This window comes from Sarcophilus harrisii, chromosome 5 (genome assembly GCF_902635505.1).
Source record: "Sarcophilus harrisii chromosome 5, mSarHar1.11, whole genome shotgun sequence".
NCBI lineage: Eukaryota > Metazoa > Chordata > Mammalia > Dasyuromorphia > Dasyuridae > Sarcophilus > Sarcophilus harrisii.
In genome coordinates this window covers 109,601,320-109,622,614 of record NC_045430.1, presented here as the reverse complement: position 1 = coordinate 109,622,614, position 21,295 = coordinate 109,601,320, and the positions used below count along the sequence as shown (strand labels likewise).

At 33.1% G+C, this 21,295-nt stretch overlaps 1 protein-coding gene across 3 annotated transcripts in view; it reads right to left on the bottom strand.

Annotated features, from left to right (window-relative positions):
* RIMKLB (ribosomal modification protein rimK like family member B) overlaps positions 1-21,295 on the bottom strand; it is a 101,116-nt gene that overhangs the window by 66,479 nt on the left and 13,342 nt on the right. The window lies entirely within an intron of this gene.

Below are 21,295 nucleotides of genomic sequence, written 5' to 3'. Positions count from 1 at the left end.
AATAGCACCTATCTCCCAGGACTGTTGTAAGGACTGAGTAGCAGTACAGCATTTAGCACAATGTCTAGTACATTATAAGTGACTAAAAAAATGTTTATCCCATCCCAACCTCAATGGGGTCTACCAGCATTATTAACAAATTAGTGTCACTACAGTAATTCTAAAACTTTTGTCTCAGGATCCTCTTCTATTCTTAAAAATTATTGAAGATCCTGAAGATGTTATATTTAAGTAGATTATACCTATCAATTTTTACCACATTGTAAATGAAAAATGATTTTTAAAATATTTATTTTGAAATAATTTATTATATGTTAACATAAATGGTATTTTTTATGAAAAATAACTTTCAAAAATAGTAAGAAGAATGGCACTGGCTTACATATTTTTGTAATCTTTTTAATGTATGGCTTAATATAAAACAGCTGGATTGTCATATCTGTTTCTGCATTCAATCTGTTGCAATATTTTTGTGTAAAGAGTATGAAGAAAATACAACCTCACACAAATATTTAGTTGGAACAGGGAAGAATATTTCAATAAGCAAATAACTTCTTGGTATTTTTATGAAATAGTTCTAACCTCAATGACCTACTTAAAAGTGCCTTGAGGCTACTAGAAGCCTGCAGACCATATTAGTTAGGAGGGAAATCTTATTTTAAAAGATGATATCAGAAGACACTTCTTGCTATTGAAACAGAAAAAAATATTTAACTCATATCCCTATCTTCTAGTATTCCAGCAGTTCTCATAAGTGTATACACACACACACACATACACACACTCATTTTTCTCTCTCTGTCTAAAATATATAAAATGTCCCCCAAACTCTGGAAGAAGAGTTCAAGTGATGTTTTTATTAAGGATGCAACATGTTATATAAACCTTCTGGTAGACTTAGGCAACCTACCTAATTTACACACACATACACATGCACAAAGGAAATCACTAACAAAGATACATATAGGAAACCACTCAAATGGTAAGAATCTCAAGACTTACTTAACTCTCATCCACCTTCAGTTCTACCAAAATACAATAAATAGCCAGTTTCTGAAGACCAGTCCAGAAATCCAGCCTCTCCCTGGCTTCCTACCAATACCCCTAGAAAAACAAATGTTATTACTCTAATCAGGGTTGTTATCAGCAGTTGCTGCTTTCTTCCTCCTGAGTGGTATTACTAATCTTACAGGAAAGATCAGAAACTAAGCTTAAGTCAAAAGATGAAGACATTTCGGTCTCCCAAAGAAGAAAATAAAATCCAATGCCATTCATGGAAAGAAAAAAGAAAAAAATTCAGTTACATGTAAATCTGTCTTTGTATGTTAATTAGCAGTATAGTATATTAGCAGTATAATTAAATCATACTAATTTAGCAGTACTATTAGTAGAATAATATATTATATACTAGTAACCATTCCTTGAATCATTTTTTTCTTTTTAAAACAAACTAAAATGTGAGAGGTAAAGGGATGATCAATAAATGGGTGTACAATGTTATGATGGATTAAATAATTTTTACAATAAATATTTGGGAAAAATATTGGCAATAATTTTGAATTTTTTGCTATAATCTATCAAACGGTAGTTATATAGACACTTTATCTCTTACCTCTTAAGTATAATCTCTTTGTAATTTTTCTTATTTTAACCTAATTAATAAATAAGCATAAATAGCAACCTATTTTTATGGAGATCAATAGATTATATTATTCCCAAATGTTGCAGTTCTTTGACCAAAGAAAAAATTCAACACTTGAGTATTATTTGTTATGTTTTTAATTTTTAAATCAAATTTTAGTTTTAAATCTTTACAAGTCAAACTTAAGTTCTTAAGTTTAACCAGTCTCTCTGCGGAGGTCCAGTTCCACCTCAACAACTGCCTAACTTATAATTTTGACAAGATCAAAATACAGAACAATCTCCTGGGAGAGATCTTCAAGCAGAAGATGGAAAACCACTTGTCCTGTATCCTATAGTGGGTTTACATTGTATATTGGTTGAGCTAGATGATCTCTTCTAAAATTTAAATTCTATAAGCTGTGGTATAGGAATGTTATGGAATATTATTGTTTTGTAAGAAATGACCAGCACGAAGATTTCAGAAAGGGCTGGAGAGACTTATGTGAACTGATGCTGAGTGAAATAAGCAGGACCAGGAGGTCATTATGTACTTCAACAACAATACTATATATATGATGATCAATTCTGACGGACATGGCTCTCTTCAACAATGAGATGAATCAAATGAGTTCCATTTGTTCAATAATGAAGAGAACCCAGCTATACTCAGAGAAAGAACTATGGGAAATGAGTGTGAACTACAACATAGCATTTCCACTCCCTGTTTTTGCCCGCTCGCATTTTTGATTTCCTTCTCAGGTTATTTTTACCTTATGTTTTAGTCCGATTTTTCTTGTGCAGCAAAATAACTATGGATATGTAAACATATATTTAACATGTATGGGTCTACCTGCCATCCAGGGGAGGGGGTGGGGGGAAGGAGGGGAAAAGTTGGAACAGAAGGTTTTGCAAGGGTCAATGCTGAAAAATTACCCATGCATATATCTTGTAAATAAAAAGCTATAATAATATAAAAAAAGAATGAAAAAAGAGATTATACTAAAGTAAAAAAAAGTTGAGTAGTCAAAAAAATTTAAATTCTATGATTTTATGAACTTATTTCTTTACTGAATTCTTAATGGACACTAATCATTAATTTTTTAGTCTTCAGATTCACAATCTTGGCATTATCCTCAACTCCTTTCCATCTCTACTAGCCAATCAGCTGCTGGATCTTGCCATTTTTATGTCCACAACTTCTCTCACATCAGACAGCTAGTTATACAAATATAGAAGAGGTTTCACACAACTAGCTGTTCAAGTTCCAGTTCTCATTGGACTTCTTTCAATTGCTTCTAATTTGGTCTCCTTGCCTCAAGTTTATCCACTTCAGGGATTTTCATGAAGTACAAATTTGACCACATCATTACCCTATACAATATAGTCTGGTGGGTCCCTATGGCTTCTCAATGAAAATATGAATTCCTCTGATGTTTAAACCCATTTACAACTTGGTCCAATCTCATATTTCTATGAGAATTTTACCTTCTACAGGAAGCCTTCCCTAATCCTTTTTTGTTCAATGCCTTGCTTCTTATTCGCTACTAATACTGTATACAGTTTGCAAGTTGTTTCCATCATTAAATTGTTAAGTTTTTGGAGGGCTGTCTTTGGCTCTTTTTGTATCCCCAGTACTTGGCACACAGAAATGCTTAATAAAAATAAAATGAAGAAAGGGAAACCTTAGATCAAAATCCAGGTATATGTTAATTGTATAATCATGAGAAAGCCCTTTTTATTTCCTTAAGTCTAAATTGCTAATGTGCAAAATTAGAATATTTGTACGATTTTTCTCACAGGTTTTGATGAGAATAAAATAAGACAATGTATGTAAAGTAATTTGTAAAACTTAAATTTTTTATTATATATTTATATATATTATAGCTATTATTTTTATTATTACATTATGTGCACATAGTTTTTATACCACTTATACTACTACTCAAACAATATACTCCTAGAAAAAAGCTATTTCAATTTTCTATACTTCATTCCCTCTATACTTTCTCATAACTCCCTACAATATAGCTTCCAATCTTATTACTCAAATGAAAATGCTCTCTCTAAAATAAATGATTGTTTTGGTTTCTAAATTTTAAAAATTCTTATTGATCTTTGTTTTTATTATCACCTTCAATTTAACAATGTAACCCTTCTTTACCTCACTCGAGAGCCATCATTTACAACAAAGAATTGAAAAGGAAATTAAATCTTCAGAAAAAAAAAAAAGCAGTTTACCAAAACTAACTAATGGAGCATATATCTAATAGGATATGCAATGTTTTACACTCAGTTTCCCTACTTTTGCAAAGGAGGGCATATGTGGGGGTAAGAACTTAGGTGATGCAGTGTAGAGAGCATGAAGTCTAGGATTAGGATGACCTAAATTCAAGTCTGACCTCACACATTTACTAGGTGTACAATCCTTTTGCCTGCCTCAGTATCCTTATCTATAAAAATAGGGATAGTAATAGCACCTATCTCCCAGGATTGCTTTGAGATTCAAATAAGATAATTTTAAAGCACTTAACAAGGCATCTGGCTACTACATAAATTTTAGCTATTGCATTATCATCAATATCATTATTTTTATTGTTATGGTGCACTTTCTCACTTCTTCTTTGGAGGCCATGTTTGGTCATTATAATAACATTTAGGGTTTTGTTGTTCTTTATTTTTTACATTATTGTATTCACTGGCTATGTTATATATTGGTACTGTTTATTTCACTAATTTAATTCTCATTTCTGTGTGAATAATCTCTTATTATTTCCTCTTCCTATATGCTCTAAGCTACCCAAATCCAGTCTTCACCTTCATCACCTTCTTACCTTTGCAGTACTTTCTCAGGCCTCTGCTGACTTCATTTCCATCCCTCTGGAACAGTGCCCTTTTAGTTAATTCAACTCTATAATTATCCTCTACAACTCAAATCTCTTGCTCTTTTGTTCTACTGCTGTTCAAATTGACAATTTCAGTCGATAACTGAATGGAATGACAACATGTTATACAACTATACTAAATAGAAACCTTATAATTGCATGTAATCCTACTTCAATTGGGCCCTCACTGCAGTAAGGCAATCCTTTTATTCTTACCTAATTGCTTCCCTAGGTCTCACTCCCCACAAAAACTCTTCCCTCTTACTTTTCTCCTTAAGCCCCTTCTCTTCTCTTTTAGCTAAGAATTTCACAACTTCTTTTATGATCAATAGATCAAAAAAGCATTTGCTAAATGCTTACAATTTCAACATTTTTATACTTTTTTTTTTTTTGTCTGTCAGGTCCAACTCTTTGAGACTCCATTTTTGGAATTTTCTTCATAAAGATCCTGGAGTAGTTTGCCATTGCCTTCTCTCACCCATTTTACAGATGATCAACTGAAGCAAATATGGTTAAACAACTTGCCCAGAGTTACACAGTTAGGGAAAGAAGCTAGTTTTGAATAAATTTGAATCTATCAGAAAGACCTGAATTTAAATCTGGCCTCGGACTAAGTACTTACTTGCTTTCTGAGTCTGGCAAGTCACTTAATCGCTATTTGCCTTAATCCACTGAAAAGGAAATGGCAAACCATTCTAGCATCTTTGCCAAGAAAATCTCATGCACAGTAAGGGGTGTTATGGTTTATAGGGTCACAAAGAGTAAGAGATTAAACATCTCAACAACATATGCAGCACATATGCATAAGTAGTTCCCTCTTCTCCCTTTCTCTCCCTCTCAAAACTACTTAATATCTCCATTCACTTCCTATCTTTCTACCAGGCTCTGAGTAGATAAGGGGCCCTTAGCCTTGCAAAGCCAACCTCTCTAATGTCCTTGATCCACCTATGACCTTGATCCCATCCTTTTCAACAGACTGTATCTTCACTAATCTTTGTGTTCTAGTGAATCTTGAATCTGGTTTGTTCCCATAGCTTTCATAAATAACTGATTCTCCCTCAAGTTTTCACAATCATGCCCTTAAACTATCATCCCATATCATTCTATTCCTTCCACATCATAGGGATTAGCAGTGCAGTGCTCCCATAATCTGTTAAGTTCATGTAAAATTTTTTATCCCTCCTCTTGTACCAGAGAAGTTTGAATTTTTTCCTTTTCCTTTTATGGGGTGTTTCACAGTACTTTACTGTAAAGTTTGTGTTGATGTTATACATCATTATACATATATTTTATGCATTACTGAATTTCTAAACTTGTTGTATGTGCAATCTGTACCTTCTGCAAGTCCCCCCAAATTCTCACTTAATTTCTTATTCCAAACCATAGTATATTAAAATCATGATAGTGAAGTCACAATGTGGAAGCAATAACTATATATTTTTTATCTGTTACTCAAACTCCTAGAAAAATGTATCTCTATTTCTTCCTCTCTCATCATTTTCTAATTCTTTGGAATCTAGATTCTGACTCCATGGCTTAACTGAAATGGTTTTCTTCAAAATTACCAATCAATTCTTAAATGACATATTTGATGAGGTTTTTTCAGGCATCCTCCTTTGAAATCTATTTGCTACTATGGAGAAGTGACTACATCCTTCTAGAAACCCTTTCTTCTCTAGTTTTGAGAACATTATTTTCTTTTGGTTCTCTCCCACCTACTTCACCAATTCTTAGTCTTCAATCAATCATTGAAAAAAAAAAGAACAACAAATTGTAAAGGAAATTCAGAAGATTTGGAACAGGGAAGGAGCCAAAGGATTACATTCAAGGAGGGGAAATTTGAAAAGATTTAAGGAAGAACTGAAGCATTAGAATTGAAAAAGGAGAAAAACTAGTGATGAAGGAGGAAATGGGGTTAAAACTGAATGAAGAAAAGAAAAAGTCCCATAGTTAAGAGCATGACTGGAAAAGAACCTGAAGAAAAGAAAGAAGGTTTTCTAACTGCAAGACATGAAGGAAGAGAGAAATCCAAACTGAAGACTGGAGAAGAAAAGTATCCATTAACAAAAAATCAAATTGTACAAACAAAATTAACGTAAACAAGATTAGAAGGGAAGCAACAAACTGGGAAAACATTTTCACAGTCTAAAGGTTCTGTTAAAGGCCTCATTTCCAAAATATATAGAGAACTGACTTTAATTTATAAGAAATCAAGCCATTCTCCAATTGATAAATGGTCAAAGGATATGAACAGACAATTTTCAGATGATGAAAGTGAAATTATTACCACTCATATGAAAGAGTGTTCCAAATCATTATTAATCAGAGAAATGCAAATTAAGACAACTCTTAGATACTACTACACACCTGTCAGATTGGCTAAGATGACAGGAAAAAATAATGATGATTGTTGGAGGAGATGCGGGAAAACTGGGACACTGATACATTGTTGGAGTTGTGAACGAATCCAATCATTCTGGAGAGCAATCTGGAATTATGCCCAAAAAGTTATCAAACTGTGCATACCCTTTGATTCAGCAGTGTTTCTACTGGGCTTATAACCCAAGGAGAGACTAAAGAAGGGAAAGGGGCCAGTATGTGCCAAAATGTTTGTGGCAGCCCTGTTTGTAGTGGCTAGAAGCTTGGAAACTGAGTGGATGCTCATCAACTGGAGAACGGTTGGGTAAATTGTGGTATATGAATGTTATGGAATATTATTGTTCTGTAAGAAATGACCAGCAGGATGAATACAGAAAAGCTTGGAGAGAATTACATGAACTGATGCTAAGTGAAAGGAGCAGAACCAAGAGATCATTATATATGTCAACAATGATACTGTATGAAGATGTAATCTGATGGAAGTGGATTTCTTTGACAAAGAGACCTAATTCAGTTTCAGTTGATCAATGATGGACAGAAGCAGCTACACCCAAAGAAAAAACACTGGGAAATGTAAACTTGTTTGCATTTTTGTTTTTCTTCCCGGGTTATTTTTACCTTCTGAATCCAATTCTCCCTGTGCAACAAGAAAACTGTTTGGATCTGCACACATACATTGTATCTAGAATATACTAGGATATATTCAACATATATAGGACTGTTTGCCATCTAGGGGAGGGGGTGGAGGGTGGGAGAGAAAAATTGGAACAGAAGTAAGTGTAAGGGATAATGTTGTAAAAAAATTACCCTGGCATGGATTCTGTCAATAAAAAGTTATTATAATAAAAAAAAAAGGGGGGGGGAGGGGAAGAAAAAAAAATCAAATTAATAAGATTCCAGGAGGAAACTGGTAAGGCAAAATTAGGCAGGTTTACAAAGTAATGACAAAATATTAGTAAGACATTAGTAGATGGCTGTCAAAGACTGTATTAAGGAGAGCAACAACTCCAGATGGGAAGAATGCATAGGTAATTTGTCATTGCAATTATCCCCAAGGAGATAAAGCTAACAATATTGAATCCAGCAAGTTCTAAGAAAGCACTGCTTAGAACACAAACTTTGAAAACAGAGAGCAACTTGTGTCAAAATAATAAAGGATAGAAGAATGTCACAAAAAGGTGAAAGATGAGAAGAGGCACTGAATCAAATCAATCAATCAACCAACAAAAATCCACTATGTGTCAGAAAGGAGCAAGGGAAAAAATGAAGATAAAAAATAAAAGGTCATGCCTCTAAGAAACTTCTATTTTACTAGGGGTGACTATATGTATTACATAAGTACATTAAAAATATAAACAGTAACTGGAGGACAGAGCAGGAGGCAGCTGTAAGGATCAACAGTTTTTGTGTAAAGGTAAGTCAAACTTTGTTTTGGAGAAAACACAAAGTATTCATTTCAAATGTACAATTGAAAAAATGCACCAGAGATACAAGGAACAGCTAATGCAAAGTACAGAGATGAAAAATAGAGTGAAGAAGAGTAAAAAGGTTAGCATGAATGAACTGCAGAAATAAAAGTAATATATAATAAATTTGGAGAGAGATTGAGGCTATATTATAATGAACATAAAAAGCTAAATAAAAGCCTTTTCTGGAGGAAAAAGAGGACAGAACAGGAGAAAAAATCTGAGGGGGATGGTCGTGGTTAGTAAGGGTTTCTTTTTTTTTTCTTTGTTTGATTTGTGTCTTTACACTCTTTTCAAAAAAAGTATTTATTTTTAATATACATTGCTTTATGAATCATGTTGGGAGAGAAAAATCAGAGAAAAAGGGAAAAACCATGGGAGAGAAAAAAAACAGAACAAAAGAAGTAAACATAACATGTGTTGATTTACATTCAATCTCCACAGTTCTTTTTCTAGAGATGTATGGCTTTTTCTATCCAAAGTCTATTAGGATTGCTTTGGATTATTGAACCACTAAGAACCAAGTCTTTCATAGTTGATCACTGCGCATTCTTGCAGTTATTGTGTACAATGTATTCCTGGTTCTGCTTGTTTCGCTCAGCATCTGTTCACGTAAATCTTTGCAGGACTTGTTACACATTTTCCAGTTGTACTCCTTTATCACCTCCTCAGAGACTGTCTCAGAAAAAAATGGAACAGATCTCCAAGAGACAAATTCAACCTTAAAAAGTCACTGTGGTCAGGCCATACCATGTAACAAAATCTCTGCATGTTATATAGGCCCACCCAGGCTCGAGGTTAAAAAGGTACAAGTTGTAGAACAGGATCAGACAAAGTTTAGAGATAGAACTGGGTCTTTCAGATATGTATCCAATCAAAAAATTTTTGACTCCAACAGGTGTGAGTCTAAAACTCTTCAGATGTTTTAGGAGTAGCCATTAACTATCCCTGCACTAAGTCCCAATCAAGGGATGCAAAAAAAAGGCAAAGATGGCAAAGAGTCCTCCAAGATACTTTTTTCTTCTGTTTTCTCTAGGAAAGCTTCAGAAGCAGATGCTAGATGGGGTTCCTGTTGTTATGCCACAGTTCTCTTTTATAGTCCTGACTCAGTTTCCCTAATTATCCTGACTCAGTCCTGCCTCAGTTTCCCTGCTTCCCAGTTCTGCAAAACCTCCCCTCCCTCTTTATCAGAATACATGATAAAGATAAAAGATTTTACGTTTTAGAATATCAGAATGCCTCTCCCCATCCCAATATTGGAATGTTAGGTATTGTCTTATCAAGATGCCTCCCCCTGATTATGTCATCCCATCTCCAGCAGCTCACTCCACCCTATCAAAAGAACTCTTGATTGTTTGCTGGATACTTGGAGACAATAGCCTCATTCAGCCTGGGACCAAACCATGGATCCATTTGGTCCCAGTAAATCTCTACCTTTTAAATAAATTATTAAAATTGATCTCTAATCTCTATCCTGCCTCAGGTTTCTCCGGCATTACACTGTTCTGTAAGTTCATCATTTTAAAAATAGAATATATATGATTGTTCATTGTTTTTTGTAGAACAATAACATTCCATTATCTTCATACACCACAATTTATTCAGCCATTTCCCAATTGATGGACACCCACCAAGTTTCCAGTTCCTTGCTACAACAAAGAGAACTGCTACAAACATTATTGCACATGTAGTTCCTTTTCCCTTCTTTATGATTTCCTTGGGATACAGATCCAGTAGTGGCACTGCTGAATCAAAGTATGCACAGTTTTATAGCCCTTTGGGCATAGTTCCAAATTGTTCTCCATTATGGTTGGATCATTTCATAATCCCACCAACAATGTATTAGTGTCCAAGTTTTCCTACATTCTCCCTAATATTTATCATTATTTTTTTCCTGATATCTTAGCCAATGTGAGAGGCATGAGGTATTATCCCAGAGTAGTTTCAATTTGCATTTCTCTAATCAACAGTGATTTAGATCATTTTTTCATATACCTAGATGGTTTTAATTTAATCATCTGAAAATTGTCTGTTCATGTCCTTTGACTATTTATGAATTGGGGAATGATTTATATTCTTATAAATTTGACACAGTTCTTTATATATTTTAGAAATGAGATCTTTATCAGAAACACTGGCTATAAAGATTTTTTTCCCCAGTTTTGTACTTCCCTTTTTAATCTTGATTTTGTTTGTGCAAAAACTTTTTAATTTAATGTAATCAAAGTTATACATTTTCCCTTTCATACTGTTCTCTAGATCTTCTCTGGTCATAAATTTCTCCCTTCTCCAAAGATCTGATAGGTAAATTATCTATAAGGGTTTCTTAAAGACAGTGGAGAGATCAACATGTTTGTGGGCAAATAGGAAGGAACTATTTGATGGGGAAAGACAGAAAAGAGATGTTTATGGGAGTGGTTTGCTGGAGAATAAGGGAAAGGATGGAGTTTCATTTTGCATGAATGGTGATTAAAATGGATGCATCTAGAGAGGGGAAATCAGGGAATAAAGATGATGAAATTATTATAAAATCAGTGAGGAAATGGGATTATTAACCTGAAAACTAATGTGGGTGGGAGGGTGATGGTGAACAGGAAACAGCCAATTTAAATATCTGAATGTCTATTTTGCAGATGGGGGGGGGGTAGGGTGGAGGGGTGGAGGGGGAGGGGGAGTGTCAAGTCTAGAATTTTAAAACAAGCTTAAAAGGTGAAAACTTTGTCAGAATTTATAGACTAAAAGGAATCATTATGATTCAGTCTAACAAAGAAGAAAAAAAAATTTTACTTGGCAGGAGTCATTGTATACACCTTCTATACATATGGTTTGACATAATTCTTTTGAGAAATAAAAAAAAAGACCTAATAAAAATAAAATTGAAAAAATATTGTCTCATTTTTGAGACAATTCTATTCTAAGTATTTAAAACAGTATGTCAATGAAAAAGCTGGATTTTTTAAAAAATACTGACAGATTATAAAATTTTCCAAGAAAGTTTAACCAACATAAGTGAATCATACAAAAAAGACACTAAAAGAATCAAGAAAGCACTTAACTTGGCAAAATTTGCTCTCCTTTACAAAGGATGCAACAACAGCCAAAAGCAACACTTAAGTTTAGTATATAAACAGATTATTAAATGAATCAAAAAAATAGGCTGCACTATTAAAAATTTAGAGAAAGTTTCTTCTACACTACAGTTGGAGGAAAAAATCTGTAACTAGTCAAAAGATAAGATAACAGACAAGATTATACAAATTTAAAATTTTATACAAATATAGTCAATGAACTTGATAAATATGAATGGGGAAAGAACCACCATAAAAAAAATAGAGAATTATATAAATAAAAAAATTTAAGTTTTGTTCAAAAAGAATTAGTAAAAAGGATAGAACCATTTTTAAAAGACATGCAAACCATTAATAACAATAAGGAAAGAATGCTCTATTGGTGTGGTATATAAAATGTGCTTTAAAACTTTAAAAATGATAAAAACCATTAAGAATTCAACCCATATTTATCACACCTGCATCTTTGATTTCCTTCACAAGCTAATTGTACAAAATTCAATCTGATTCTTTTGTACAGCAAAATAATGTTTTTGGTCGTTACTTATTGTGATCTAAGTTATATTTTAATATATTTAACATCTACTGGTCATCCCCATTTAGGGAGGGGTGGGGGGGTAAGAGGTGAAAAATTGGAACAAGAGGTTTGGCAAGTTAATGCTGTAAAGTTACCCATGTATATATCCTTAAATAAAAAGGCTATTAAATTAAAAAAAAACCAATAAAATTAAAGAGATTATTTCAAAAAAAAATAAAAAATAAAAAAACTGTTAAAGACAAAAATAGTAGATATTAGAGGGAATATAAAAGATGGATACTACACAAGCCCATTCTTTTTGGAAAACAACCTGAAATTATTCAAAAAGGCAAAAACTTTTATACTCTTTGATTTGATACTACAATACCAACCTTGAGTTTAATCAAAGTCATGACTTTATATCAGTACTATTAAAAAAAACTCAATTTGAAAATGGCTGAACAAATTGTCCCAGATGAATGTAAAGGTTATTGTACTAAAAAGAGATGAAAATACAAAGAATCATTAAAAATTTATGGCAAGACTTAATTTAATGGGAAAGGAAAAAAAGCTGACCAAATAACCAAAACAAATGGCTAAATAGTATAAATAAAAAAAAATACTAAAGGAACCAATTAGGAAAACAAAATTGTTCTTTTTCTTGAGATGTATGGCTTTTTCTATCCAAAGTCTATTAGGATTGCTTTGGATTATTGAACCACTAAGAACCAAGTCTTTCATAGTTGATCACTGCACATTCTTGCAGTTATTGTGTACAATGTATTCCTGGTTCTGCTCGTTTCGCTCAGCATCTGTTCACGTAAATCTTTGCAGGACTTGTTACACATTTTCCAGTTGTACTCCTTTATCACCTCCTCAGAGACTGCCAGAAAAAATGGAAAGATCTCCAAGAGACAAATTCAACCTAAATACTGTGGTCAGGGCCACCTAACAAAAATCTCGCATGTTAAAGGCCCACCCAGGCTCGAGGTTAAAAAGGTACAAGTTGTAGAACAGGATCAGACAAAGTTTAGAGATAGAACTGGGTCTTTCAGATATGTATCCAATCAAAAAATTTTTGACTCCAACAGGTGTGAGTCTAAAACTCTTCAGATGTTTTAGGAGTAGCCATTAACTATCCCTGCACTAAGTCCCAATCAAGGGATGCAAAAAAAAGGCAAAGATGGCAAAGAGTCCTCCAAGATACTTTTTTCTTCTGTTTTCTCTAGGAAAGCTTCAGAAGCAGATGCTAGATGGGGTTCCTGTTGTTATGCCACAGTTCTCTTTTATAGTCCTGACTCAGTTTCCCTAATTATCCTGACTCAGTCCTGCCTCAGTTTCCCTGCTTCCCAGTTCTGCAAAACCTCCCCTCCCTCTTTATCAGAATACATGATAAAGATAAAAGATTTTACGTTTTAGAATATCAGAATGCCTCTCCCCATCCCAATATTGGAATGTTAGGTATTGTCTTATCAAGATGCCTCCCCCTGATTATGTCATCCCATCTCCAGCAGCTCACTCCACCCTATCAAAAGAACTCTTGATTGTTTGCTGGATACTTGGAGACAATAGCCTCATTCAGCCTGGGACCAAACCATGGATCCATTTGGTCCCAGTAAATCTCTACCTTTTAAATAAATTATTAAAATTGATCTCTAATCTCTATCCTGCCTCAGGTTTCTCCGGCATTACACTGTTCTGTAAGTTCATCATTTTAAAAATAGAATATATATGATTGTTCATTGTTTTTTGTAGAACAATAACATTCCATTATCTTCATACACCACAATTTATTCAGCCATTTCCCAATTGATGGACACCCACCAAGTTTCCAGTTCCTTGCTACAACAAAGAGAACTGCTACAAACATTATTGCACATGTAGTTCCTTTTCCCTTCTTTATGATTTCCTTGGGATACAGATCCAGTAGTGGCACTGCTGAATCAAAGTATGCACAGTTTTATAGCCCTTTGGGCATAGTTCCAAATTGTTCTCCATTATGGTTGGATCATTTCATAATCCCACCAACAATGTATTAGTGTCCAAGTTTTCCTACATTCTCCCTAATATTTATCATTATTTTTTTCCTGATATCTTAGCCAATGTGAGAGGCATGAGGTATTATCCCAGAGTAGTTTCAATTTGCATTTCTCTAATCAACAGTGATTTAGATCATTTTTTCATATACCTAGATGGTTTTAATTTAATCATCTGAAAATTGTCTGTTCATGTCCTTTGACTATTTATGAATTGGGGAATGATTTATATTCTTATAAATTTGACACAGTTCTTTATATATTTTAGAAATGAGATCTTTATCAGAAACACTGGCTATAAAGATTTTTTTCCCAGCTTTGTACTTCCCTTTTTAATCTTGATTTTGTTTGTGCAAAAACTTTTTAATTTAATGTAATCAAAATTATACATTTTCCCTTTCATACTGTTCTCTAGATCTTCTCTGGTCATAAATTTCTCCCTTCTCCAAAGATCTGATAGGTAAATTATCTATAAGGGTTTCTTAAAGACAGTGGAGAGATCAACATGTTTGTGGGCAAATAGGAAGGAACTATTTGATGGGGAAAGACAGAAAGAGATGTTTATGGGAGTGGTTTGCTGGAGAATAAGGGAAAGGATGGAGTTTCATTTTTGCATGAATGGTGATTAAATGGATGCATCTAGAGATGGGAAATCAGGATAGTCAAAGATGATGAAATTATGTCATAAAAATCAGTAGAGGAAATGGGATTACTTAACCTGAAAAAACTAATGATGGGTGAGGTGGGAGTGGTGATGGTGTAGAACAGGACACAATAGCCAATTTCAAATATCTGAATGTCTATTTTGCAGATGGGTGGGGGGGTAGGGTGGAGTGGGTGGAGGTGGGTAGGGTGGAGTGTCAAGCTCTAGAATTCTAAAAACAAGTTTTCACAAAAGGTGAAAACTTATGTCAGCAATTTATAGACTACAAAGGAATCATTATGATCTACAGTCTAACAAAGAAGAAAAAAATTTTTACTTGTGCAGGAGTCATTTGTATACACTGCTTCTATACATATGGTTTGATCATCAATTCTTTTGAGTAAATATTAAAAACAAGACCTAATAAAAATAAAATTGAAAATAAGATATTGTCTCATTTTGAGACAATTCTATTCTAAGCTATTTAAACAGTATGTCAATGCCAAAAAAATGCTGCAGATTTTTAAAAATACTGACAGATTATAACCATTTCCTAAGAAAGTTTAACCAACATAAGTGAATCATACAAAAAAGACACTAAAAGAATCAAGAAAGCACTTAACTTGGCAAACATTTGCTCTCCTTACCAAAGGATGCAACAACAGCCAAAAGCAACACTTAAGTTTAGTATATAAACAGATTCATTAAATGAATCAAAAAAATAGGCTGCACTATTAAAAAATTTAGAGAAAAGTTTCTTCTACATCTACAGTTGGAGGAAAAATCTGTAACTAGTCAAAAGATAAGATAACAGACAAGATTATACAAAATTAAAAGGATTTTATACAAATATAGTCAATGAACTTAGATAAATATGAATGGGGGGGAAAGCACCGCAACCACCATAAAAAAATAGAGAATTGATATAAATAAAAAAATTTAAGTTTTTGTTCAAAAAGTAATTAGTAAAAAAGGATATGAACCATTTTTAAAGACATGCAAACCATTAATAACAATAAGGAAAGAATGCTCTATTGGTGTGGTATATAACATGTGCTTTAAACTGTTAAAGACATGACTAAAAACCATTACATTGAATTCCCAATCCCTATATTTATGCACACCTGCATCTTTGATTTCCTTCACAAGCTAATTGTACAATAATTCAGAGTCTGATTCTTTTTGTACAGCAAAATAATGTTTTGGTCATGTATACTTATTGTGTATCTAAGTTATATTTTAATATATTTAACATCTACTGGTCATCCTGCCATTTAGGGGAGGGGGTGTGGGGGGGTAAGAGGTGAAAAATTGGAACAAGAGGTTTGGCAATTGTTAATGCTGTAAAGTTACCCATGTATATATCCTGTAAATAAAAGGCTATTAAATTAAAAAAAAAAACCAATAAGAATTAAAGAGTCTATTATTTTCAGCAAAAAAAAAATAAATAAATAAATAAACTGTTAAAGACAAAAATAGTAGATATTAGAGGGAATATAAGAAGATGGCATACTATCTACAAGCCCATTCTTTTTGGAAAACAACCTGAAATTATTCAAAAAAGGCAACAAACTCTTTATACTCTTTGATTTGATACTACAATACCAACTCTGAGTTTAACCCTCAAAGTCACTGACTTTATATCAGTACTATTAACAAAAAACTACAATTTGAAAATGGCTGAACAAATTGTCCCAGATGAATGTAATAGGTTATTGTACTAAAAGAGATGACAAATACAAAGAATCATTAAAAAATTTATGGCAAGACTTAATTTAATGGAGAAAGGAAAAAAGCTGACCAAATAACCAAAACACATGATGGCTATAATAGTATAAATAAAAAAAAATACTAAAGGAACCGAATTCAGGAAAAACAAAATTGTTCTTTTTCTTGAGATGTATGGCTTTTTCTATCCAAAGTCTATTAGGATTGCTTTGGATTATTGAACCACTAAGAACCAAGTCTTTCATAGTTGATCACTGCACATTCTTGCAGTTATTGTGTACAATGTATTCCTGGTTCTGCTCGTTTCGCTCAGCATCTGTTCACGTAAATCTTTGCAGGACTTGTTACACATTTTCCAGTTGTACTCCTTTATCACCTCCTCAGAGACTGTCTCAGAAAAAAATGGAACAGATCTCCAAGAGACAAATTCAACCTTAAAAAGTCACTGTGGTCAGGCCATACCATGTAACAAAATCTCTGCATGTTATATAGGCCCACCCAGGCTCGAGGTTAAAAAGGTACAAGTTGTAGAACAGGATCAGACAAAGTTTAGAGATAGAACTGGGTCTTTCAGATATGTATCCAATCAAAAAATTTTTGACTCCAACAGGTGTGAGTCTAAAACTCTTCAGATGTTTTAGGAGTAGCCATTAACTATCCCTGCACTAAGTCCCAATCAAGGGATGCAAAAAAAAGGCAAAGATGGCAAAGAGTCCTCCAAGATACTTTTTTCTTCTGTTTTCTCTAGGAAAGCTTCAGAAGCAGATGCTAGATGGGGTTCCTGTTGTTATGCCACAGTTCTCTTTTATAGTCCTGACTCAGTTTCCCTAATTATCCTGACTCAGTCCTGCCTCAGTTTCCCTGCTTCCCAGTTCTGCAAAACCTCCCCTCCCTCTTTATCAGAATACATGATAAAGATAAAAGATTTTACGTTTTAGAATATCAGAATGCCTCTCCCCATCCCAATATTGGAATGTTAGGTATTGTCTTATCAAGATGCCTCCCCCTGATTATGTCATCCCATCTCCAGCAGCTCACTCCACCCTATCAAAAGAACTCTTGATTGTTTGCTGGATACTTGGAGACAATAGCCTCATTCAGCCTGGGACCAAACCATGGATCCATTTGGTCCCAGTAAATCTCTACCTTTTAAATAAATTATTAAAATTGATCTCTAATCTCTATCCTGCCTCAGGTTTCTCCGGCATTACACTGTTCTGTAAGTTCATCATTTTAAAAATAGAATATATATGATTGTTCATTGTTTTTTGTAGAACAATAACATTCCATTATCTTCATACACCACAATTTATTCAGCCATTTCCCAATTGATGGACACCCACCAAGTTTCCAGTTCCTTGCTACAACAAAGAGAACTGCTACAAACATTATTGCACATGTAGTTCCTTTTCCCTTCTTTATGATTTCCTTGGGATACAGATCCAGTAGTGGCACTGCTGAATCAAAGTATGCACAGTTTTATAGCCCTTTGGGCATAGTTCCAAATTGTTCTCCATTATGGTTGGATCATTTCATAATCCCACCAACAATGTATTAGTGTCCAAGTTTTCCTACATTCTCCCTAATATTTATCATTATTTTTTTCCTGATATCTTAGCCAATGTGAGAGGCATGAGGTATTATCCCAGAGTAGTTTCAATTTGCATTTCTCTAATCAACAGTGATTTAGATCATTTTTTCATATACCTAGATGGTTTTAATTTAATCATCTGAAAATTGTCTGTTCATGTCCTTTGACTATTTATGAATTGGGGAATGATTTATATTCTTATAAATTTGACACAGTTCTTTATATATTTTAGAAATGAGATCTTTATCAGAAACACTGGCTATAAAGATTTTTTTCCCAGTTTTGTACTTCCCTTTTTAATCTTGATTTTGTTTGTGCAAAAACTTTTTAATTTAATGTAATCAAAGTTATACATTTTCCCTTTCATACTGTTCTCTAGATCTTCTCTGGTCATAAATTTCTCCCTTCTCCAAAGATCTGATAGGTAAATTATCTATAAGGGTTTCTTAAAGACAGTGGAGAGATCAACATGTTTGTGGGCAAATAGGAAGGAACTATTTGATGGGGAAAGACAGAAAGAGATGTTTATGGGAGTGGTTTGCTGGAGAATAAGGGAAAGGATGGAGTTTCATTTTTGCATGAATGGTGATTAAATGGATGCATCTAGAGATGGGAAATCAGGATAGTCAAAGATGATGAAATTATGTCATAAAAATCAGTAGAGGAAATGGGATTACTTAACCTGAAAAAACTAATGATGGGTGAGGTGGGAGTGGTGATGGTGTAGAACAGGACACAATAGCCAATTTCAAATATCTGAATGTCTATTTTGCAGATGGGTGGGGGGGTAGGGTGGAGTGGGTGGAGGTGGGTAGGGTGGAGTGTCAAGCTCTAGAATTCTAAAAACAAGTTTTCACAAAAGGTGAAAACTTATGTCAGCAATTTATAGACTACAAAGGAATCATTATGATCTACAGTCTAACAAAGAAGAAAAAAATTTTTACTTGTGCAGGAGTCATTTGTATACACTGCTTCTATACATATGGTTTGATCATCAATTCTTTTGAGTAAATATTAAAAACAAGACCTAATAAAAATAAAATTGAAAATAAGATATTGTCTCATTTTGAGACAATTCTATTCTAAGCTATTTAAACAGTATGTCAATGCCAAAAACATGCTGCAGATTTTTAAAAATACTGACAGATTATAACCATTTCCTAAGAAAGTTTAACCAACATAAGTGAATCATACAAAAAAGACACCAAAAGAATCAAGAAACCACTTAACTTGGCAAACATTTGCTCTCCTTACCAAAGGATGCAACAACAGCCAAAAGCAACACTTAAGTTTAGTATATAAACAGATTCATTAAATGAATCAAAAAAATAGGCTGCACTATTAAAAAATTTAGAGAAAAGTTTCTTCTACATCTACAGTTGGAGGAAAAATCTGTAACTAGTCAAAAGATAACAGACAAGATTATACAAAATTAAAAGGATTTTATACAAATATAGTCAATGAACTTAGATAAATATGAATGGGGGGAAAGCACCACAACCACCATAAAAAATTTATATAGAGAATTGATATAAATAAAAAAATTTAAGTTTTTGTTCAAAAAGTAATTAGTAAAAAAGGATATGAACCATTTTTAAAGACATGCAAACCATTAATAACAATAAGGAAAGAATGCTCTATTGGTGTGGTATATAACATGTGCTTTAAGCTGTTAAAGACAAAAATAGTAGATATTAGAGGGAATATAAGAAGATGGCATACTATCTACAAGCCCATTCTTTTTGGAAAACAACCTGAAATTATTCAAAAAAGGCAACAAACTCTTTATACTCTTTGATTTGATACTACAATACCAACTCTGAGTTTAACCCTCAAAGTCACTGACTTTATATCAGTACTATTAACAAAAAACTACAATTTGAAAATGGCTGAACAAATTGTCCCAGATGAATGTAATATGTTATTGTACTAAAAGAGATGACAAATACAAAGAATCATTAAAAAATTTATGGCAAGACTTAATTTAATGGAGAAAGGAAAAAAGCTGACCAAATAACCAAAACACATGATGGCTATAATAGTATAAATAAAAAAAATACTAAAGGAACCGAATTCAGGAAAAACAAAATTGCCAATCTTGCTTCCAAATGACTGGACTTAAAACATACTTCCTTTCTTTTAAAAAAATATTAAATTACATAAAAGTAGAAACCAATATAAATACTGTCAGTCACAACAGTTAAAGTAAATGCTTTTGCTTAACTTTTTCTAATAGCAAGTCACAATGAGGACTTTATTGGGATATAATCAATGTTAAAATATATCAATAAAAATATTTTTAAAACTAGATTATAAAACCTTATGAGAAAGATAATGAAAATTATGAGCAGAAGTACTTTATGAAACAGTGAGAGAAGTAATAAAGATTTTTTAAAAGTTAGAAAGGTTTCTATCTCTGGTGAAAGATAATTGCAAAGTTCTTTTGGTGATATCAAACTTTCCATGGAAGCAAAAGTCTTATCTTTTTAAATACCAATACCAGTGTTGTTATATATGACAAGAAGTCATTTAATACATCAGTTTCCAAAGGAAAGTAAATTAATACCTAAGTTTAAAAAGTATCCTCAAAAATAGAATAAAGAAAATTAATATCATTTTTAAAAGTGCTTTCTCATTTTACAGAAAAAAGAGAATGGAATCGTAACTTCTCATTGCGAGTCTAAAATCATGAGACAAATAAGTGGCCTGGACACTATCTTAATTCTCCTATGTCTTTACTATTTAAATTTTGTGAAAACCAACCAGAAATTCCAAATCCATTTGGTCACCATATAGCACTTCCTAACCCAAGTAAAAGCCTCCAAGTTAATAAAAAGACCAAAGAGGAAGTCACATTTTGCTAAAGCAGAAATTCAAATCCAATTGGCAAGGACTGACTTATGGGGTAAAGCATAAGGATATAAAACCTCCTTATGTAGAGCAAAGATGAGGATGATCTAGCAAAGAAGGCTTTTGAGTCAACTCAAGGCATTCATCATTTCTACTAATGGGAAACAAATGTGACAATATTAAAAAACAGATATTAAGACATCTTCAGACATGCATACCCAAGCAAATTCTATTCAACCCTGGAACTATTTGACATTTTTTATCAAAATTTTGTCCTCAAAATTAGCCTGCAGAATATTCACTAAAAGAAAATATAGCAGAAATTAAAGAAACTAATGTATTATTTTAGATTTAGATTATTGGATTGTTTCTTATTCTATTATAAAGGATCTCTTTATGACATTTCCATTAAATAGATTTTCACTAATTTCTTTAAAGAGGTCTATTACAAAGGTTGAGAGATTTTATCATTAGGAAAATGGGTTTCTTTAAGTCTTTCTATCACATTTAGT